Below are 23699 nucleotides of genomic sequence, written 5' to 3'. Positions count from 1 at the left end.
GCCCACTTAGCCTGCTGGCGTGCGGCGCGTCTGGTGTCAGATTGCTGCCTGTTCAGGGGTTCACTCTTTGGAGTGAACTGACTGACTTTTATCGGTCCTTCTGTCTCCCTGTCTGTCATCTTTGTGCCCTTCGCACTGACTTCTTGAGGTGGCTGATTTGCCAACGGTGGCATTTCCACCCCCGCCCCCCACCCCCACTTCCTAGCCCTCCGTTATTTGTGTTGCGTTAAGTATGCTAATTAAACAGATGAAACACTTCCCTCTGCAGCTTTGACTTCGCAGTTCTGAGAAGTGGCTTTGTTTTCAGTGGGTTCCTGTAACATCCAGTTTTGCTGCTGTAGCAGAAGGAGCACCCCACATGGATGCCTGTCTCTTTTCACTTCCCTCCCTCCTCTTACTCTCCCTTGACCTGTCTCCTTTCTTTCCCCTTTTCTGATTTATTTGTATGTTGAATACAGAACTACTGACATTTACCGTTTCAAATCATTTTAAAAGTATCATTCAGCATATTTACATTGTGTGTGACTGACTGTCACCGTTATTTACTTCCAAAGATCTTTATCGCTCCAAATAGAAACTCTACCCATTAAATAGCAACTCTTGGTGACCTCCAGCCCCAGTCTCTGCCACCACATTCTGTAGTGTGTTGTTATTCGAAGAGACTTGGATTCATTGAAAATGCACGGTGCAGGTGGGCTTGGTCATGCCCTCCTTTGATTCCAGCACTTTTGGAGACAGAGGCAGGTGTGTCTCTGAGAGTTCAAGGCCAGCCTGGTTCTGAATTTCAGACCAGTCAGAGGCTATGTAGTGAGACCCTGTCTCAAATAAATAAACACACACATAAATAAGTAGAAAATAAAGAAAATGCATTGCAAGCTCCAGAACCACCACCAATGATTTTTAAAATTATATTTGATATGCTAAGAAAAGAGAATGGAGTCACCACATATAATGTTCAATTAAAAAGTCACAACAAGGCTGGAGAGATGGCTCAGAGGCTAGGAGTTTGTACTGCTCTTCCAGAGGACCTGACAGCTGTTCCCAGCACCCACATCTGGTGCCTCACAACTTCCGGTAATTCCAGTTCCAGGGGTCTCTTCAGGCCTCTTCTGGCCTCCTGGGTACCCAGGCACCTCTGGCACACAATCACAGAGATACGCACATAAGTAAAAAAATAAGTCTAAAAAACATCCACAATGGGGACTGGTGAGATGGGTCAGTGGGTAAAGGTGCTTTCTTCTGCACCCAACAACCAGAGTTCAATCTCTAGAACTGCATGGTATAAGGAGAGAAAGAAGTCCTGTGTGCATGTGTGTGTGTGAATACACACACAGACAAACAGACAAAGAAAGTAAGAGAGACTGACAAAGACAGAGACACAGAAAGATGCTTTCTCTAAATAAATATTCAATATAATAAAAAAATTAAACTGCAAAGGCAGAAAGAGAACAGAAGACAAAAACAGAAGCAAAGAACAGGGCAATTGCCAGGGAACAGGAAATATCAGCCCAGCTGTGTCAATAATACTGTTTTTATAAGTTATCATACAAAGTAATGTCCTTCACTGTGGCATTTCCACACATCTATATCATTACACTTTGTTCTTGCTCCTCCCCATCCTCCCTGCCCTAACTTACCGGTCCCCTTCCTTCCTCCAAAGAAGCCTCCCTAATCTCCCATCACAGAAAATGGTCATTTAAAATGGCAATGCACTAAACAAACAAATTAAATAGAGTTGTCAGGGTGGGTTACACAGCAAGCTCCAACAATGGGCTGTCCATAAGAAACTTGGCTTAAATATAAAGACGCATGTAGGTTAAAAGAAAAAGAATGGAGGAAGATAAATCATGTCAATGATAACCAAAGTTAGAGCAGTTGTTAGTTTCTAACAAGCTGGCCACGGTGGCAGTACATGTCTAGACTCAGAAGGTCCAGGGAGGACGATTACAAATTGATAGCTAGCCTGGGCTATATAGTAAGTTCCAGGAGAGCCTGGGCTATAGAGCAAGGCCCTGCCTCAAAACGATCTCCTTCCAGCTGAGATGACGGCAGATTAGAGGCTGCATCTGAGCAAGCAGATTATAAAACTAAATAAAAGGATTTACTCAAAAACACAATGTGAATCTACTTCCTCCAAAACAAAGACAGAAATGAACAGAGGTGGGAATTCCTCTGCAGAAGAAGGGAGCTGCTGCTCCAGGTGACCAACATCAACGGTAGGGGCCAGCACAACGTTCCCATGGGCAGTGCTGTGAAGAGAAGTCTGGGCTATGGAAAAGCAACCGGAGACTGGATTAGCAATGCCAGAGAGCAGACCAGAGCAGGAGAAATGCCAGAGTAGGTAGAAGTGTGGCCGGAAAACCTGAAGCTAAGACCAGGGGATATTAGCCAGATAAAAACATTCCCCACTTAACACCATTGCCCAAAACGGTGCCAGAAGGATGCTGTGGAACCCAGTGCAGTGTCCCGAGGGCCACAAAGGTGCTCCAGTGGGCTAGCCTTCCAGGTCACCCCAGAGTCTCTGTCCCAGAGAGCCTTGCGTGTAGAAAGACAAACAGCAGCTTGGCGAGATTGAGATTACAATTTGCTGGCAACTGGCCACACACCAGGAAGTTTAGGCAGAACTGGATATCAGACCAGGGAATCCTCGTCTGGAAGGACAGACTGGCCTAACTTGTAGGAGGTACTAAGACTAGCAGTGCATCCAGCCCACATACACCCCGGGGAGACTAGTGAAAAGGACAGTTCAAGGGCGTGAGAAACATTCTGAAGAGGAAAAAAACGCTAAGATTCAAGACCTAAAGATGCTGCTTTTTGTTTTTTGTTTACTTACTTGCAGTATCCCAAATTCTAACTGGTCTTAATAATAAAAACCTGGAGTCAGATATTGGGGTGAAAACTGAAAGATCAGAGAAGCAAAGCAGCCAACCACTAGAGAGTTCTTATCTCTACACAACACGCAGACTGGAGGAGTATCTTTCTCTAAAATCCTCAGACTGAATGTGCACTGAGCTCCTGTCTCCTTCCGCCTGATATTCCTCTCTCTGCCCAGTCATATTTCTTCCTGTCTCCACCTCCCTAGTCCTGGGATTAAAGGCGTGTAACTCCCAAATCCTGGGATTAAAGGCGTGAGCCACCACTGCCTGTCTCTGTTTCTCTTTTAGACTGGATCAAGTCCAGGATGGCTGTTGTAAGAGGCCACTTGTTTGTTTCTGCCGCCCAGCCCCGAAATAACCACACAGAAACTATATTAATTAAATCACCGGGCCCATTAGCTCTAGCTTCTTATTGGCTAACTCTTATATCTTAATTTAACCCATTTCTAGTAATCTGTGTATTGCCACATGACTGTGGTTTACTGGCAAGATTCTGACCGGCATCTATCTCTGGCAGGGGCTACATGGCTTCTCTCTATTCCACCCTCCTTCTCCCAGCATTCAATTTAGTTTTCTCTGCCTAGCTCTGCTCTACCCTATCACAGGTCCAAAAGAGCTTCTTTATTAACCAATGATATTCATAGCATACTGAGGGGAATACCACATCAGGTGGCCTTGAACTCACAGAGATCCTTCTGCCTCTTCTTCCCAAGTGCTGGCATTAAAAGGTGTGTATCACTACTGCCTGGCCTCTATAGCTAACTACTGACTAGCTCTGCACTCTGATCTTCAGGCAAGCCTGATTTGTTAGATCACAAACAAAATATCACCACAACTTGCAACTTTGCAGTTTAATTTGTTAGATTAGTGAATTTTCACTTACGCCTCACAGGAAAAGACTTTCCTGGCTGCCTCCTCCGACTCTTGGCTACAGTTTGGTTTCTCCACCGTTCACACCACTGATCTTTCCTTCTCACACCTACCTTACCCCTCTTACCCATTCTGTCCTCACTTCACTCCGCACGTCCTCATACTTTCATCTCTAAAGAGATGCTTTCCTCATCACATATCTGGGTCCCGATGTCTCTGAACCTTAAGGGGACACAAGTGAAGTACACAAGTGTCTCCCACTGCCTGGCGACACTGAGGACACTGGGAAATCATTGTGTTACTGTTGTTCCTCCCCACAAATAGTGTCATAGCCCCAAGTGAAGGCAACTCACCCGCAGGACTCATAAGATGAAATGAATAGAAAGAGTAAGAAAGGGGAAAGATAAAACCAAAGCAGCGTACAACTATCCCAATAGATGCACAAACCACAACAAAGACACACCCAAGTCATATGGAGCGACCCACTGTGACACCCGCACAGGCTCACAGCTCAACAGTGGAAACCAAAGAGGTCGAGAACCTGAAATGCCAGGAAGGTCAGAATCCTACCATGCAAAGGAACTACTGGGCACATAAGTGATTTGGCTAAGACTAGCGGAGTAAAGGAACCAATTCAAGACCTAGCAAAGAATGTTGCTAGTGTGGATGAGATCTCCAGACACGGAGGATAAATTTAAAAATGGAAAGGGAAAATTGATCAAGGAAATTGAGATGCTGAGAAAGAACTGAACAGAAACTCTGGGAATGAAACAATCAGTCAGCCAAACAAGAAATACAGCAGAGCCAAGATCAGCAGACAAGACTAAAGAGAAGAGTGACTGCCAGGAGGTGGGCCAAGGAGGAGACAGTGTCAGGCTCAGACGCACACAAAGAAAAGAATGCAGTGACCAACACTTCAGGAACTCTGAGATACACTTAACAGACTGGCTCCAAGAACCTATAGGGTCAGATGAAAGAAATGAGATAAAATTAAAAGAGTAGAGACTCTATTCAGTGAAATTATAGCAGGAAATGTCTGTTTATAATAGGAAATGTCTCCTACCTACACACACACACACACACACACATACACACATGGACACAAATGGGGATACACAGACACGGACACATACATGCACACACACACGCCAAACACATAATTTAAAGTATGTGGTTACAGGGATCCCTGCAAACATCATGACAGAAAAACAAACTGCAAAGGGGTTAGAATGAAAACTCAGTTCAGCCTGATTTAGCCAGACTGGATCAAACGTCTAGAGAGTTTGATGCCAGGCAGTTAATTGCTATAATATTTAAACAGTATAATTTGCAAAAGAGTTTCGTGGTGTCATACAATCCCTGGTGCAGAAGCAGGCATAATTATGTCAAAACTCAACTCAGTGTATGTCATTTCTTCCAAGAAGATGAGTTCTAGAGTTAGGCTACATGTACTAGTTTAAGGGCCTAGGGAAGGCTCGGGCTGGTCTTGGTCATATAGTTAGTGTAGAGGTCACTTGGACTATTAGCTACCTCAGGTTCTGGTTATGGAAGCTTGGGGGGGGGTCCCTGGCTATGCAAATAATGCAAGGGTCATTTAGACTACTAGCCACTTCCAGTTTTGGTTGTGGGAACTTGAAATGCCCTGGCCCTAAAGAAAATACAGATCACCAGGCTGCTTAGCACCTGCAATTCCCAGCCTTCTGGATGGACAAAGAGGTTCTATGTCCTCTCCTTAGAAAGGACAGTTGGGCATCCTTAACATTCCTGGTGTCTCGAGTAATCTGTGGACAGAAGAACCTTTGTGCACCCAATATATGGTGAAACTGGGCTGTAACTCAGCGGTAAAATACTTGCCTGAAATACACAAGCCCCTTAGCTTAAGCCCTAGTACCCAAACAGGTGTTTTTAAAAATTGATTTCAGCCAGGTGGTGATGGCGCACGCCTTTAATCCCAGCACTTGGGGAGGCAGAGGCAGGTGGATCTCTGTGAGTTTGAGGCCAGTCTGGTTTACAAAATGAGTTCCAGGACATCCAGAGTTGTTATATAGAGAAACCCTATCTAGAAACACAAACTAAACCAAACCAAAGCAAAACAAAAAGTCATCAGTGATTTTAAAAAAGAAAGGGCATTAGAAACCCAGTGTGGTGAAAAATATATTTGATTCCAGCATCAGAAGACAAAGACAGGAAAATAAGAATTTGAGATCAACTTGGGCAGTTCAAGGATAGCCTGCGCTACATAGCAAGGCCTAGTCTCAAAAACCCAAAGGATGAGAGACTTGCTTAGCATGCACAAGGCTCTGAGTTAGCTTCCCAGCACCATATAAACAGCAAAAAGAAGCATTGTTTAATCTCTACTTAGATTCTCCACACACAGATTAGCAGATGAACTTGTCACCTGTTCTATCATGTCCTTCTGGGGTGACCAGAGCTCTTCCATGACATGTCTAACCAGGTGCTCCTAGAGGAAGCACTGCCAACCACAACTGAAGGGATGTGGGTAGAAATACAGGGCTGACCCAAGCAACAGGCACACTCAGGTTCAGACATTACCTCTGCGAGCCGCTTGAGTTGGGCAAGAGCTCCCACTACACTGAGTCCAACCTTCCCCGGCACTAAATCACAGCAGATCTTCCTTACAGATTTGCTTCTGTGAGACAGAGGAACCTATTTAAGAAGTCCTGTGGTAGTGGGTTTCTGTTATTAACCATGCCTGTGGAATTCACTGCCGTGGCCGTCTTCTTATTCTCTGCTAAAGTCCGATCTTTGATCCATAACCTAAAGCAAAAAAGAAACATCTTTAGCTGGTTTCTATCAAGTCTGGACTCCTCTCTTTCCACATATACACTTTACATCTATAGATGAAGAATGGCTAATGCTGACAAAAACCTGGCTTTCCTTAGAAACATGACAGAGAGTCTGGGAAGTGGGTAAAGAAGGGGGATGCTTGGCAGGTTGGCCACTGAGGTGTACATGTAGAAGGGATAGGCGCTGAGATTTCAGAATTGGAATACTAGAAAGATCAAAAACTACTTATGAAGGAGAATGAGATGTCTTTACATGGCTCAGTCAGTCCAGCAGAGCGACTAGTTGCTCCAAACCCGTTCCTCCACTCTTTTCTGGTCTCATTTTTAGTTGGATGTATGGCCATCCCGGCTAAAGATTCCACTTCCCAACTCTGTTGTTGCTAGTGTGACTGTGAGACTATGTTCTGGCTAAAGAGTGTAGATGCAGTGGATGTAACTACTGGTTATTGTCTGACTAAGAGGAATGCCTGCCATATGTATTTCCCCTTTTCTAGTAATGAAATGGGGCGATAGGAAGAGCTATCTGGAGCTACACAGACAAATGGAACACATAGGGATGTTGGAGCAACAAGATAGAAAGGACCTGGGTCACTGACAGTGTCACAACACTGAGCCAGCATTCCAACTGTGCTGCCTGGGTGACAGGAGGATGTGTTTATGCTGCTGTTCCTTTTAGTTTCTAAAATATGGCTACTGTGATGCCATCCCTCCTCAGCTCATGTGGGAAAAAGACAATTGAGAAGGAAACATTTCATAGAAGGAAATGCAGATATCGCCATAAGATGGGGATTTAAAACATTCTTGGTTGAGCAACAAACAATTCCCTTGTGACCCTTGTGCTAGTGTGTCCAAAGGAAAATTAGACAAGGCACTCAGTTCTAAGAGTGGATCCTAGATGGAAGAGGAGGGACAGCCAATGTAAGCAGCTTATCAAGAGGTTCCACTGTAGTCTGGGTCACAGTTTGGAGGTCGACTGCTCACCATGCATGAGGCCCCAGGTGTGAGTGCTAGCAGTATGTAAGGAAGAAAGAAGAAGGAACAGAGGGAGGGAGAGAGGGAGGAAGGGAGGAAGGGAGGAAGGGAGGAAGGGAGGGAGGGAGGAAGGGAGGAAGGGAAGAAGGAAGGAAGGAAGGAAGAAAGGAAGGAAGGAAGGAAGGAAGGAAGGAAGGAAGGAAGGAAGGAAGGGAAAGACCCTTAGTGTGGGGAGCCTCTCACTCAAGTCTCGGGATTGTAAAGGAAAAAAATTATATATACCACCCTTTATGCTGAAATGCAGGGCCTTAGAAATAGACAATTCAGGCCCCTTGCTGTAAGGGAGGGGAAGGGAGCCTTTTGTCCTGTGACAGAATGTGAGTCAGGATCAGCTAGGAAGGCAGGAAGAGATAAGAAAAACAGGTAGCACAACCCCCTCCTTGGTATCCAGGTGGGTCTGGACAACCCCCTCCTTGGTATTTAGGTAAAAGGTCAAGAATGTGCCACTCAGCTTAGCCTTATTTGAACTGACCAATGAAATGAATCCCCGTAACCACGCTTTTTTGCTTCTGTACCCGCGCTTCTGCTCTCCTATAAAAACCTCTCACCCCCAACGGGGGGGGGGGGGGGCACGCAAGTCCTCCGGGAGACTTGGTCGCCCCGGGTACCCGTGTATTCCCAATAAACCTCTTGCTGCTTGCATCAGGCTGCGTGTTTTCGACTGATCTTTGGGCATGGGGGTCTCTCCCGAGGGAAGACGCCCATCGGGAGCCTTTCAGGGATAACACGACCCCCCCAGTAACTCACCAGAGACTGTCCTTGCTGCAATCACACGAGGTTTAATCGACAAGATGGAAACCAGTGCACTGGGGCTGAGACTCATAACCCACGCAGGGGAAGAGTTCAACCCTGAGTAGCTGGGAGAAGGGGTTTTTAAGGGAAGAAACCACAGCCCAGTAATCCAAAAGGGGTAGGGAGGGTGTCATAAAAAATTTCGAAAATCCAGTGATGATCACAAGGGGGCAATTTTGTGTTTCTCAAGATTATTCTTAAGATTATAATCTGCTAGTTCCTGAAACAGAGTATTCCAAAAATACCAATGATAATTACAAGGGGGAAACTCCCTGTTTCTCAGGATTATTCTCAAGATTACAATCTAACTTTATCTTCAGCTAGTTCCTGAAACAGAATCACTGAACAGGCTAATCCTAGATTTCTGGTTCTTCTCTCCCTGCTTAGATTTTTGGCTCTATTTTTTCCTGCTTGGCGAGGGGGTGGTGGTGTCTGGATTTATCCAGGTCTTTCAGAAGGAAGGAAGGAAGGGAAGAAGGAAGAGGGAAAAGTTTAGATATAATGTAAGCAGTATAATGATTCAGCCACAATACAGCTGACACTTCTGGGTTCCAGGGCCAGCCAAGCCCTCAGGCAGAAGTGCCTAATGACCCCTTGGGGATCTTAAAGGACCCTGCATAACCCGTGTGTGCGTGGTTACAGCACCTACATCTGCTACAATTGCAACTGAATGAGCCCTTACACACATGCGTGATCTCCGCCATCTGTGTATGACGTAACAACGCCATCCCCCTGTGCACTTGCTCTCTGCAGCCGTCAAAAGCTGGAGGCGCTAACTTCAGTTCTCTTTCTCTCTCCACGCTCCCCCCTTCACCCGCCCCTCTGCACAATGACCTTCACCAGGCCTGTACCTGCCCTGATAAACTCCTTCTCACTCACCTTAGGTAATTTCAAGCAGCACAGAGTTAAGAATCCATTCTAACAATGATTGTTTCTCTTCACAGTCTGTTTCACTTACTGGTGATCACACAATAAATCACACTAACACTTGATGACATAAACCATAGTAGCTGACTCCTGAGGATCTGTGGGCTGCCAGTCAGTCCAAAGAGCTAGCTGTGGGTGTCACCGCTGCCTGGAAACTCATCTCGGGCTATTAGTTAGGGGTTTGATTCTCACCCAGTCTTCTCCATGTGGCTGCTTGAGTCTCCTCATGGTATGGCAGCAAGGTTCTGAGAAGAGACCATCTAACACACAAGTATATGCTACTAATATGGGCTGGTTTGTGGCTCCATGGTAGAGTTCTGAGTTCCAACCCTGGGGAAAGACACTGGGAACTTGGTAATGTCTGCCAAACAAACATGATCACAAGAGGCAGGTGAGATCTGAAGAAGGAAGAGGTATGTGTGGAGGGCAGAAGGTAGGGTATGGGGAGCTTTATTTAGTGATGATATCCCAGGTCTGCACATGCTCACTCTTGCCAAATTGTGTGCTTTGAAATTTGCACAAATTATTATGTACCAATTACACTTCAGTACAGCTACTTGAAAAGTGAAAGTGTTCTATTTACAGAATAAAATATTTCAATAAGTTACCATCTGGGTGGGAGGTGGGGTGGCGGAATAAGCAGTGGCAATTACAAAGGATACTTAAAGTGGGTATGGAATAGTATCAAGAAACTTGCCGGCTGTCTGAGCAGAGGAAAACAGTAGATATGTAATTCTGGGTAGGCTGAAATATTTGTTCAAATATGAGAGTTAGACAAGATTAGGAAAAAAATATCCCAAATGGAACACACTCACAAGGAAAGTCGAATATTGTATATTATTATTGTCTTCCTTTGCCTGTGTTTTGTGTTATGGCTACAGTTTCTTCAGTGCAACCATTGCTCTCTCAAGCCGTCTGTGTTTTCCTTCCATCCTTTCAGTGCTCAGTCTTCTGTAAAATCCATGTCTGTCAAAAGCACTCTGTTTCTAAACGGTCCACTTCCAGTGCAAGGCTCTGGAGCCAGGCTGCAGTGCCCAGGAGATTATATAGGCGGATCTATGGGAGTTCCAGACCAGGTTGTTCTACGTAATGAGTTCTAGGCAAGTCAGAGATGATAATAGTGATAAAAATAATTCAGTACAAGATATGGTTGGGGACAAGACAAGAGGGGAGCAGCACTGTAGGATGGCAATGGGACTCCTGCCCCAGCCTCCTCTAAGGACAGAGACCAACACAGCACTTGAACCTGATGCCAACGCTGTTATGCCAAGGACTGGCAGAGATGAAGGTGGCTCCGTCTTGAGACTTTGCAGGCCACATTGAGCTTGGAGACCTACACTCAACTACAAGAAAATTGCCTTACTGCTGCAATAACAGGATCCGTGATTTTGGGTTCTACTGAAAACAATAGCTTTGCTGTGGTTGTAAGCAACACAGACAGTAAGGGGCATCATTCCCCCTCTTGCCTTCCAATTAACCACTCATCAAAACGTCCTGCTTTAGAGGAAGGATTAGAAGGCAACAACAACAACAAAAAGTGGTCCTTCTGGAGAGCTGACTGGGTTTTATTGAAATGCTTTCGCACCGCCAAGAAAGCCTGGTTTTAGTTAAGAATTGCCAAAAGACAAGATCACAGCATTTCAGTGTTTGGATATTTTTTGGCTTTACTTTCAATCCTGCAGTTGGGCAACACCCCATTCTACAAGAGATTGATTGGCACAGTGGTAAGAACAAAGGTGTCAAAGGTAGAGGAGGGACTCCAGATGGCACCTACAAAACCCAGACTGATGACTTTGGAGTTTGTTTCTGTGACATTGGAGATTTTTTTTTGGGGGGGGGGGGCTTACCCAGGCTGGATAGTGCTCTCCCACAGAGTCACGTCCTCAGCCCCTGGAGTGTCTTTCTTGTTATCAGGGACAAGTAAAGCCAGTAGGGAACAACTCAACAATGGAGTCCTGCAAACTGCTTCTTTTGTTTAAGGATTAAGAGACTGAGTTTCCCTATCAAGCCAGTTGAAACTGGCTATTCTCTTGCTAATCTTCATCTGTCTCAAGGTCAGATAAACAGGTGAGCTTCACTAGGTGAAACTTCAGCAAATGAGGCACTCCATTTTGACACTTCCCCTGGTGCATTAGGACTGAATGTGGAAGCTTAGTCCGGATCAACAGCTTCCCACATTGCTGAAGATGGTAAGAGGGCAGGAAGCTGGGTTTAATATAGTCCCTCGTATGTGGGCAGGAAGCTGCAGAAAGGAAGAACAAACTAACTTTATTCCTCTCTGTAAGATTTGGAAGGTGGTAGCAGATTCCCCTGACCCCTATGCTTCGGCCGTCAGAGTACTGGAAGTCTTAGGAGAAAACAGAACATTGCTGGACCCTCTTGCCTTGTTGGGCCAGGAACTGGAATCCTATGACTGTAACTGACTTGAATTCCCTATTCATGGTTCTTGTCCCCAGCAGTAGGTGGAACGGCTTGGCCAAGCTGTTGGAGGCACCAGTGTTGCCAGCAGCATGTGATTTCTTTCCTAGAAGTCTCCTTCACCTCATCCTGAGTCTTAGGTTTTTTGCCTCATTATCTTTAGAATTGCTTGCAAAATAAATTTTTGACATTCTTTCCAACTAAGCATGAAATAAACTCTCTCTTTTCTCTCTCCTTCTCTAGGAGGGAAAGAAGAAAACGTAGTAGAGAAAGCCTAAAGAGCCTGGAGGGCAGGGCAGGGGAGGGCAGGGGAGGGCAAGAGCGGGGTGGGGCAGAGCAGGGCAGGGCTCAGATAATTCCCGTCTCCAAGGAGATCTCTCTCAACCTGAGGCATTTGGTTCACTTAAACTCTGTGCTGATTGCTTGGGTAGGTCCAATCTTGTCTTCACCTCTTCAGAGACCAGAGCTAGATCCTCTGGGGTTAAAGTGCAGGTGAGTGGCTGGGAGAGACAGGTACTGTTGTGCTTTGCTGAGCAGAATGAGTCCTTTCCTCTTCTCCTTCATTACCTCTAGCAGCCCAGTAAGCCACTGTAGCCACAGCAGCAGAAATGACGACCTAGCACTGTGAGTTTCCAAAACTCTTACATGTTACTTTCATCGACTGTGACAGTCACTGGTCCAGGTGATATCATCCCCAGCCATTGGTGGCCATTGCCACTAGGAGACAAGCCTCACATGCTGGAGTTGGGATTCCACAGGTTTTCTAACCAACTGATGCGCAAGGCTCCAAGTCTGGTGGAATCTTAAAGACTGAAAGGGACTCCGCTGCAGCTGAATTGCATTTCTGTGAGTTTTCTATCTGTTTAAAATAAGAGCCTGCATACGCATCTCCTGGAGGCAGAGGAACTTGACTTCCAACTGGCCTTGTTAGAGTTGTTATTGATGGCAGCAGCAACGGATGGAGGATGGGGACTCTCTTTCATCTAACTGCACGATCTATGATTCACTGTCCCAGATGCTGGACTCCAAGTCAGAAAATGCAGGGACTTATTTTTGGGAAGGACTCAGCCTCAGCCTTGCTGGAGGCAAATAGGTCAGATGACGTGATTACAGCTTTATCATCCCAAGCCCTGCTTGGCTCCTCACCTCGGGATATGTAGCGTGACACTAGAAAACACTGCAACTGCTTTATGTCTGGCCTATGGATGTCCATCAAAGGATGGGAGAGCCAAGTCTCTGCATTCAGAGGGTCAGGAAGATGTTAGGATGTAGATAGAACTTGGAATTGGGCAGCCAGAATTCATCTCCCGATGAGTTATAAGATGCCCGATGAATGGGGGAAGAGAAGAAATGAAAAGAAAGGGCACGGCCCTCTGTAAGGGGGAGAAGAGGTAGATAAAAGGGAGAGCATAATAGAGGCAGGGACTTCTGAGAGAGTTCAGAGTGAACCTGACCCTGAGCTGGGGCGAGTGAGAGTGGGGAGGGTGAAATTACCTGGCGCGACTGAGAAAGAAACACGAACATGCAACAAATCCACTTAGGAGTTTATTAGAGGGGTTGTATACAGGCCTGGGAAGTCAGTGTGCAGAGAGAGAGAGAGAGAGAGAGAGAGAGAGGGCGCCTCTAGCTTTTAAAAGCTGTATAGCGGATGCACACAGGGGATTGACATGACTATGTCATACACAGATGATGGGGCTCACGCATGTGCATGTGCGCAAGAATTTAGCTGAGTCATACGTGAATGATGCAACCACGCATACGCACAAGTGCTTAACTGAGTCATACGTGGATGATGCAACCATGTATGCATGTGGGTCAGGCAGGGCCCCGGGGCCTTTAAGCACTTCTGCCTGAGGGCCTGTTGCACATGCATGGCCCTAGAACCCAAAGTATCAACCTTGTTGTGGCTGAAATCATTACATTCCACCCTCTTGTTTATTATAAAAATTTGAGGAGTTTGGGATCTTTAATGGCTGGGAATGAGGCGTCATAAGGTCTCTAGTGACTGCTTCCTGCTGATTCTGTGGGCATCGGAGAGTTGAGATGCTTGACCATGTCCTGGGATGGCTGATTACTTTTGTGTTTTTTCCGGGCTCTGTGGAACTGGCTGGCTGGCAGCTTGGACCTTGCAAGATGCTGGAAAGGTAGAAAATTATATCTGGAAAAAATTTTAGATACCAGTGATTAAGGGAGAAGAGTCCCTAGATGGAAGATAGAGGAATTTTTATCGGTGGGGTGGAGGAGGGACTTTCCCAGGGGTTCCTGAGACCAGGAATGATAAGGGAAGAATTAAATGATACTTATTCTGGGCAAGTCTGGTCCATTTCAACAGATCCAACTGAGTCCCTGGAGCTTATAAAAAATGTTTGAAAAGAAATAAATTTTAGATATATTTGTTATTCATTTGGGTCACTTTAAGAACTAACCACGCCCACCCCAGCCACTTCGGACCTCCCTCGCCGCCATCTTTTCTCTCTCTCTTCTCTCTCGTGTGTGTGCATGTGTGTGTGTGTGTTTGTTTCGTGTCGTGTGTAAGTGTGTCTTTGTTTTCTCTATGTTTGTCCATGTCTCCCTTTCTTTAAGTAATAAATGTCTAGCTTTATGTAAAGCCTTATGTCCATTTATTCTGCTGTCCACCGCATCCAGCCGCCTGACTCTGCCGCTCGCCCGGGGACCCTGACTCCTCCGGCTGCATGGCGCTGCCACCCTGGAGATCTTGCAGGGACCCACAGCCACTAGCAGCTGCTCCGCGAGCTGCCCGGGACATCCCATCATCTTATTATTTTTAAAAAGAACAAAAATATTACAAGCTTATGATTACGATGATATAGTGTTGGAATGGAAGACAGTGGGGAGAAGGGAGGAAAAGAAGGGGGGATTATTAGAAAGGGGAATTATTAGACCCCTTAATGTTTTATCTGAAGGAAATCTTAAGGCACTTGTTCTCCTTAGCATCATGGTATTACCTCAATATCCAGGAGACTGCTGCAGTCAGTGATAAACGTGCTGTGTTAAAGTCTGTTTTGTGAATTTTTGGAGTCTGGGGCTGTGAATGTCCCCAAACTCGTTATTGTTCCTTACCACCTGGGTATTTGGCAATCCTTGTACCTCTGGCTCTATGTTTAATGATGGTCCCTGTAATAATAGCTGAGTGGTTAACTGGAAATTTAAGTATGACATTGGATTTATAGAGAAGTTGGTAAAGCAGACAGGAGAAAGAGGAAGAGGGAGAGGATATGAGTTTTGGGCACAGGAGAGTTGAGTATGGTGATGAGACTTTTATTTTCAGGAACTGGAGAAAAAGTGGCTGATCTTGGTGTCCTCTAGAACTTAAGGAAGCAGGGCCCTGTTTGAGTTACTATATAGGAGGGGGTATCTTGAGCAGGAGAATAAAATGTTTAAGATGAGACGGGTAAATCCAATGAGAGAGTCCCTCAAGCTTGGTAGCTGTGGGATTTACAAGTTACTCTAAAGAGGCCCTGCCATTTAGGGGAAAGGAGTGAGGGGCATTGGTCTGGGGGAGAGAATAGTACCCCATCTCCTATTTTAATCGGTGGTGGGCATGAATTGGCACATGGTTGAGGAAATGAGTAGTCAATAAAATCCCATAATAGGGAGCGAAGATGGGATCACAGCGGAGTAAACAGGTGATGAAGAAGGGGAGCGGTTTTGGGTGAGAGGCCGGCGGTTAAAACCGGCTGCCCATACATGAGTTCAAAGAGCGAGATGAAAAGAGGGCTTTTGGGGAAAGCCCTAAGCCTAAGAAGGGCCAGAGGCAAAAGGTTTACCCAGTCTAGGGGACGCTCCTCTGACATCTTAACAAGAACATTTTCTGAGGAATGGTTAGTTTGTTCTACCTTCCCTGAAAACTGAGGATAGTATGGGATATGAAAATGCCAGGGAATGTTAAGAGCCTTACATAAAGTTTGAGAGATCTGGGAGGTAAACTCTGGGCCATTACCTGACTGAAGAGAGATTGGGATTCCAAACTGGGGGATGATTTCTTGGAGAAGAATACCGGAAACTGTCTGGGCCCTCTTGTTAGTGGTGGGAAATGCTTCAGTCTACCCCGACATGGTGTCCACAAAAACCAGGAGATATTTAACTCATCTATCTGACTGTGGGCATATGAATATAATCAAGCTGCCAGTCAGTTCCTGGAGGGAGCCCCTGGCCTGGTGGGTAGGAAAAGGGAAGCTACGATATTTGGCCTTGGAATCTGACAGATTTTACAAGCGGCCTTGATAGTTTTTAAGAACTCTAAGTCCAAAGAGCTGATGTAGGTAGGACAGAATTTTCCAGGTGTCAGGGGGTGTCTGTGAGAATGTGGGCTGGACTGTATGAACCCCCTGAGGTGATTGAGGTAGGTTTGGGCTCTGGAATGCTACTGTTCTAGTTGCTTGGTCAGCCTGGTGAAGGCAAAGATATTTTGAGATTGAGAGCTGAGTAGAATAGAGGGGGAAAAAAAAGCATCCTTAAGATCTAGAACTGAGAAGTGGGAGGTTCCTGGGGGGGATAGTGGAAAGAAGTGTGTAAGGGTTAGGCACTACAGGATGAAGAGGAACCAATGCGGAGTTAATGAGCTGGAGGTCTCGAACCAGGTGATAGGTTCCATTAGGTTTTTTAACAGGGGTGTTAAAGGGAGAAGAGGTGGGGCAAAATAGCTTTTTTCTTAGAAGGTCAGAGATGATAGGCTTAAGTCCCCTAAGGCTCTGGAGAGAGAGGGGGTACTGAGCTTGGGTAATGTACTTGTTAGGATCTTGTAATTGGATAAGGATGAGGGAATGGCGTTTAGCAACAGAGTGGTTTTGGGTGTCCCAGAGTTGGGGGTTCACCTGAGAAGCTGGAAGAGGAAAAGACACATTGGAGCTGGGAGGTTGGGGGGCTAGAAGAAGGAGGTGGGGAGCTAATGGAGAGTCTGGGGTAAGTTGAATGGAAGGAGCAAACAAAATGGAAGCTCCTACTTCCCATAAGAGGTACTGGCAGGTTAGCATAACTAAAAATGAAAGAGTGAGATAAATACCCCTAAAAACACAGTTAAGTGGCAGGGTCTGCTGAAGGAGATAAGGCTGTCCCCCTATCCCAACAATAGGGAAACTAGAAGGAAACGTAGGTCCCCAGAATTCCCTTAGTACAGAGCATTTGGCTCTGGTGTCCAAGAGAAAGGAGATGGGCAGTCCTGATACTGTGATGTTTATCCATGGCTTCCTATTACAGATGAAGGTTGTGGTTGGGTCAAAGGAGCCCAGGTAGCCTTACTTATCCAGAGCCAGATCTAGAAGGTTAACTAGGGAATTTTCTGGGTTTGATGTCTCCATGCCACGATGTGCATGAGGACAATCGACTGCCCACTGTCCTTCCCTATGGCATCTCAGACAAGGTTTCGTGGGACCAAGATGAGGATTAGCGCATGCTCGGGCCCAGTGACCAGCTCTACCACATTTGAAACATGGGCCTGGTGGTTCTCAAGCCCCTGGGGGGTGAGGCAAGGAAGCAGCGTGGACAGCACGGGTTGGGCAGTCTGTCGCCTCGTGGCTAGCATGTGATAGTGATGATTGAGGGCTTTGTCATTCTTCACATGGTACACCTTAGAAGGCAACTCTAAGACTTCCGCTTATGGGGTCAAGGGGCCTTTCTCCAAATGTCTAAGTTTAGCCTTATGTCAGGGTAGTACTGAGAAAAAAAAATGAGTCATGAGTAACCATGTCTTCTGTGGTTTCTGGATCTAAGTTAGTATATTGTAACAGGGCTTTAGTGAGGCATTCCAAAAAATGTAGAAGGATTTTCCTTTGTATCTTGAATGACCTCTGAGAACTTATTATATTATTATATACGGAGACCTGCCAGAAGGCAAGTCAAAAACCGATCCCTAGCTAAAATTCCACCTGGGGTGTTATAATCCCACTCAGGGACTGCCTCTGCTCCTGGAGGGTGTGTGGCATGTGTTTGGTGAACCTAGTCTGCACGTAGTCTGGCCTGCTCCCAAACTTGCCTGCGCTGTTCCGGAAGTAGGTTATTAGGTAGGATCATATAGATATCACAAAAGGTGAGATTATAAAACTGGGACTTAGAGCTTAGATAGTAAAAGGCTTGGATGTAAGGAAACTCCTTCCATTTGTTATGGCAGCAATGAAATTACCTGGCGCGAGTGAGACGGAAACATGGAACACGCAACAATCCTGCTTAGGAGTTTATATTAGAGATGGGTGTGTACAGGCCTGGGGAAGTCAGTGTGCAGAGAGAGAGAGAAAGAGAGCTGAAGATGGCGCCTCCAGGGCTGTCTACCGCGTGTGCACAGGGGGATGGCATGGTTACGTCATACTCAGATGACAGAGCTCACGCATTTGTGCAAGGGCTCACGCAGCTGCATCGTACGTAGATAATGCAACCATGCTGCACGTGGAGCACGCGGGGCCCTTTAAGATTCCCGGGGCCATTAGGCACTTCTGCCTGAGGGCTTGTCTGCACATGCGTGGCCCTGGAACCCGGACGTATCAGCCATGTTGTGTGGCTGAATCATTACAGAAAGGTCCTCTCTTAATGAAGTGACAAGAAACTCAGAGTGGGGTGTTCTGTCAACAGCTTTCACTTGGTGCGAGCCATCCCGTGACTCCCAGCAACCAAGCCAGCTGACAATGAACCTGAATCCCTGGCTTTTCCCCCAGTGTGCTCTTCCCTGCTGGGTTGTATCAGTGCTGATCTGTTGACAGCGGAACATGGTGAACACAGGTGCTGTGTTTATCATGAAAAGCACCGCGACTTCTGCCTAGGTCTCTCAGAGTAATCACATGCTCTGGGACTACCGCACCAATCCTTTTCAGGGGCCTGTGTGGGGAAAAACTTAGGCCTTCGGTAGAAAACCAGCACCAAGGTCAGAGACAGATACCACAGCCCAGGCTAGCCTTCTGAGGATCCTATATATCCCTGGCTGACATCTGTGAGCTTGGCAGGAGCCTGATCTAGACCCAGCTAAGTCACCTCTAAGTTCCTGATTTCCTAAACCTGTGAGGTAATTTATGTCCATTGTTCTTTGACCACTTTATTTCGGGGTAATCAACAGTGCTAACAGATAACTAATCTTACCTCTTCATCTAACTTACTTATCACAACACAACCCTGGACTAAGCACCATTATCCTATTTTATTGACAAGAAGACTGAGTCTTAGAAAAATTAGTTAATTTTTTAAGTATCAGAGTATCTGGAAGAAGCCAAGCTAGGATGCTCTTAGTTAGGGCCTCTATTGCTGTGACAAAACACCATGACCAGAAAGCAAGTTGTGGAGAAAAGGGTTTATTTGGCTTATACTTTTGTATCGCTGTTTATCACTGAAGGAAGTCAGGACAGGTACTCAAACAGGGCAGAAACCTGGAGGCAGGAGCTGATGCAGAGGTCATGGAGGAGTGCTGCTTACTGATGTGCTTACATGGTTTGCTCAACCTGCTTTCCTATCGAACCCAGGACAACCATCCAGGGATGGTACCACTCACAACGGGCAGGGCCCTCCCCCATCAACTACTAGGAAAATGTTCTACGGGCTGTCCCTCAGTCTGATTTTTGGAGACATTTTCTCAATTGAGGTCCCTTCCTCTCAGATGACAGCAGTTTGTGTCAAGTTGACATAGATCTGGCCAGCACAGATTCCAGTGTATCTCTAATCACAGAAAGTGCTGGCACTGAACAGCTGTTCATCGATGTCACATACTATGCAGACTGACTTAAGGTCTCTAGAATACCTGGGTGCAGAAAAAAATGCAGATATTCATAGGCCATGCGATTCTAGAAAGGATTATAGTTTCAGTTACATGATAGTATTCAAAATTATTCCTAAAGCTGGGTATGGTAATACATGCCTGGAATCTGAGCACTTGATAGTGGAGGCAGAAACATGGTGAATTCAAGCCCTGTGTGGTGGTTTGAGTAAGAATGGCCCCATATGCTCATAGGGATACATAGCAAGACCCTGTCACAGTAGGAAACAAATTGAACAGAACCTATAGAAAGTTGTTGATCTATGCTCTAAATTCCACAATTAACCTGAAACTTAAGTACGTGGTTGTATTATGAGAATCTAAGTTGTATCAGTGCAGAGATTGACTTCCAGGACTATGTGACTCCAAAACTCCCTACAGAGTGTGAACAGCCTTAGAACATTTGCTTCTACTGAAGTGTTGCTACTTGGTGCCATTTGTGGACGCTGTATCTAAAGCTTGCCTAGAAAAATGAATCAATAAATAAAGCCATCTGAATGACAGAGGACAGGGGGTGGTCCCTGGGTACTCAGAGGCTGAAAGCAGCTCTATAGCAGGAATCGGCAGTGGTTAATGTCTTCTCGTTTTCTCTTTTGATAGATCACTTCTATTTGGAAGAATGCATTGGGTCCAGTGTGCTGACAGCATCGAATAGGATTGGATTTATTTGTCAGCAAAATAATGTGACCATTGCTCATGTCACACCACCAAGTGATGATCCCCGAGTTCCTTTTGAGAAACCTAGCACAAGCTTCTTGTCCTTTTGGCTAAGAAACCCAGGAATGTGGACAAGAGAGGAGACACTGGTCCTGCTTCCCAGGTTTCCCTGATGAACTCCACATGCTAATCTGCCCTGGGCCTCACACAGGGAGCAACTTATAGCCGGCTAAATCGATAAGCAGGAGAGGTCTTCCTCCGAAGAAGGAAATCACACTTTGGCTTTTACTCCCTCAAGGTACCATGCTGTGACTGATACCACTGGGCTTCTGCACTTGAAGACATTGACATCAGTTGAGACTGTTCATGTTTTCAACACTTCAAATAGATCCAATTATCCAGGCTTGTGAGTTATGTTTTATGTCTCTATTACAACATGCCAGGATGGATTCCTTTCCTTTTTCTTCTTTGCTTCTCTCCTTCCTTCCCTCCTTTGTTCATTTCTTCCTTCTTGCCTTTATTTTGTGGAGTACAAGGGAGTATACACTGGACACGTGTTCCATAGCCTGGCTATTGTTCATCCTCTCTGTCTTAGGTCACCACCTGAAAGGGGGTATCTATGCCCAAAGTTATTCCTCCTTTAGATCTAAACAACCTATTGCAGTGATTCCAAATTTATTCTGCCTTCCCTTCAACATCGCCACAAAATTTGTTCTTGCTTAATTTCCCACAAGTCCCTAGTGCCGATTCATCCACATGTAGATAAGTGAGTGTGCATATACTTCTGCAATCACACACCACGCCTTGCACTTCGACCCACCCTTGGCTGGGACTGCCTCCTCCAGGCCAGGCTTGTCTCTGTGATCCTTCTCTGGCTTGTTTCAACACATTGTTATGGTTTGACTTAAGTGTCTCCCACAGACCATGTTTTAGGGCTTATTCTTCAGTTAGTTATGCTATTTAGGAACACTTTGGATCCTTTAGTAGTAGGGAGGTCTCTAGGGGCAGGCCTAGAAAGGTTATTCCTGACCCATAATTTGGACCTCGCTTTCTCTTCTTGGTCTGTCATGATGTGAGGAGTCTCTGGAACACAGCCCCACGGCCACTCCCCAAGGGGCCACTCTACTGTGACTGCTCTCCCTCTCTGTGCAGCTTGAAATTCACTGGGAACCTGTAAATGAAATAAACCCCTCCTCTTTGTATTGTGTGTACGTGTGCGTGTGCTCCTCTCCATGTTTAATGAGTTTAATGTAGGTGTAGTCTTCAGGAACAGGACCTTGCTGTGCATCTGTGGAGAGCTACCTATAGCCTTTGCCCGGGTCGTAACCCAATCTCAGTACTGAAAGCTTCATGAGAGATGGCTAGTCGGGGCTCTGACTCCCCTGTTATTTGGTGATTTCATTTAGGTCTCTCTCTCTCACACACACATACACATATACATATACATATGTATATATGTACATATTTTATAAAGCTTCCAGTGTATTAGGTAGTGAGTTCTGTCTCCTGGGTAGGCCAACTATGGGGTATTTTGAATAAAATTGGCCCTCATAAGTTCATAGGAAGTGACACTATTAGGAAGCGTGGCTTCACTGGAGTAGGTATGGATTTGTTGGGAAGTGTAGAGGTGGGTTTTGTGGTCTCCTATGCTCAAGCTTTGCCCAGTGTCTCAATTCACTTCCTGTTGCCTGTGGATCAAAATGTACAATTCTAAGCTCCTTCTCCAGCACCATGTCTGCCTGTATGCCACCATGTTTCTCGCCATGAGGATAATGGACTAAATGTCTAAAACCTTAAGCCACCCCAAATAAATGATTTCCTTTGTAAGTATTGCTGTGGTCATGGGTATTTCTTCAAAGCAATTGAAAATATAACTAAGGCACCAGTCAATAACTGTCTACCTAGCGTCCTTGCTTGACACAGCTTTCATGGCTGCTAGATGGCCTGGGAGTAGGGTCAAGTGCTGAGTGTCTTAGTAAACTTGACTTTCGCCAGACTCTGTTATCTGGTACAAAACATGGGAACCAATTAATAAAGAATGACTCATGTTTATTCTGATGATCAGCTTCTCAGAGTGTCATGTCTTATGACATTAGGATACCTTAAACATTAAGGTATTCAGGGCACTGTCTTTGGGAAAACAGAAAAGGAACAATTAAAATAGAAACAGTAAATAAGTGTTTAACATTTAAACATATGGAAAGTGGAGTTACTAGAAATGTGTTTTAATCGTCTATAAATGAGGGCTAATTGGGGAAGCAAGTAACAGAATACTAATTCGGAAAAGCTTAAATCAAATGGACTTTTCATAAGAACAGAGGAAGCCAGACATGGTGGCTTATGTCTGTAATTACCAACACTCAGGAAGCTGAAGCAGGAGGGAGGAGCATGACACATGAGGCTAGCCTGGACTATGTATAGCAAGACTTTGTCTCAACAAAATAAAACAAATGCAGAGAGATAGGTAATTTTCATCATTGGTTCTATAACTTTGTGATGTTAGGACATTGGTGTCTTAGATTCCTTTGACTTGTAGTCTCATGGTTATAAGATTACCACTACAGATCTACCATTGACAACCACGTTCAAGGAAGGAAGATTTGGGTAAGACTAGAAGAGTGGAAGTTTTCCAAGAACCCACTCACTTCTACCAACAAATTTCCTATGAATATCTCATTAGCCTAGGCAGTGCCATCTTAGCTGCCAGGCAGGCTTGGCTTGGAGATTGAATATCTAATTTCCCAAGTGAATCAACAGCATTTTTATTCTGCATAGGGATGTTTTCATATTCTATGGGGCTTGATGTACTCTGTAGACAAGAAATGAAAGGTAACAGAACTAGCAAAGGAAAAAGCTGACATTTGAATGTAGGTTCTAACACTGACTCTAAATCCAACTCAAGCACTGTCATGTGAGGGGAAAATAGGGTACTCAGTGCCTGACTTTGGATGTCTATTGTGAGGACTAAATACAATGGTATATGTTTAAGCTTTGGAGATATATCGCCCAAAGAGTCCCTATTCGATGTGATGTGCTGGGTTCTGCATGATGGGTTAGTGGTAGATATGCACAGAGTAGAAGATAGTAGAGCTTGAAGGTCAAGAGCACTGGCTCTAGTCAGACCAGTGGGTTCAGAGGCCTTCTGTACTACTTAGGAGCTATGGGATCAGCTCTCTTATCTGTTACCTGGAAATAATAACAGAGAATACCTCAGGGGGACCATTATGGAGAAGAGATGATACCCACAAGCCAAGAGCTCTCCTTTTGGCACAGAGCACACCCATAGTCGGTACCAGCTATTATTACTATTGATTGCACTTTTTTTGTCCATTAGCCAGAACTAAAAGAGCAAGTGCATTGCTGCTGAAACTCTTGGAAAACAAAGTCATTTTCAATCCTGTTAGATACACAAACCACACACACACACACACACACACACACACACACACACACACACACACCGGATGCAGCAGCACCTGCTGAGTGGGGTTGGGCTATGCCTGCCCTGGATTCAGATGGGTGTGCTCACCATCTGCAGAGAATTCTTACTTAAAACATTTCTTTGTTTTA

The 23699-nt window shown here is 45.4% G+C and overlaps 1 long non-coding RNA gene across 1 annotated transcript in view; it reads left to right on the top strand.

Annotated features, from left to right (window-relative positions):
* The window catches only part of LOC148121939 (uncharacterized), a 33545-nt gene extending 11586 nt beyond the window's left edge, over nt 1–21959 (top strand). The window contains exon 2 of the long non-coding RNA XR_007233286.3: nt 20073–21959. This is a non-coding gene — a long non-coding RNA (uncharacterized LOC148121939). The remainder of the gene's footprint in view (nt 1–20072) is intronic.
* Nucleotides 21960–23699: the final 1740 nt, after the last annotated feature.

Source organism: Myodes glareolus, chromosome 6, assembly GCF_982192425.1.
Source record: "Myodes glareolus chromosome 6, mMyoGla1.1, whole genome shotgun sequence".
In the NCBI taxonomy this organism is placed as follows: Eukaryota; Metazoa; Chordata; class Mammalia; order Rodentia; family Cricetidae; genus Myodes; species Myodes glareolus.
The sequence above is the reverse complement of the archived record's forward strand: the minus strand, read 5'-3'. Positions and strand labels throughout refer to the sequence as shown.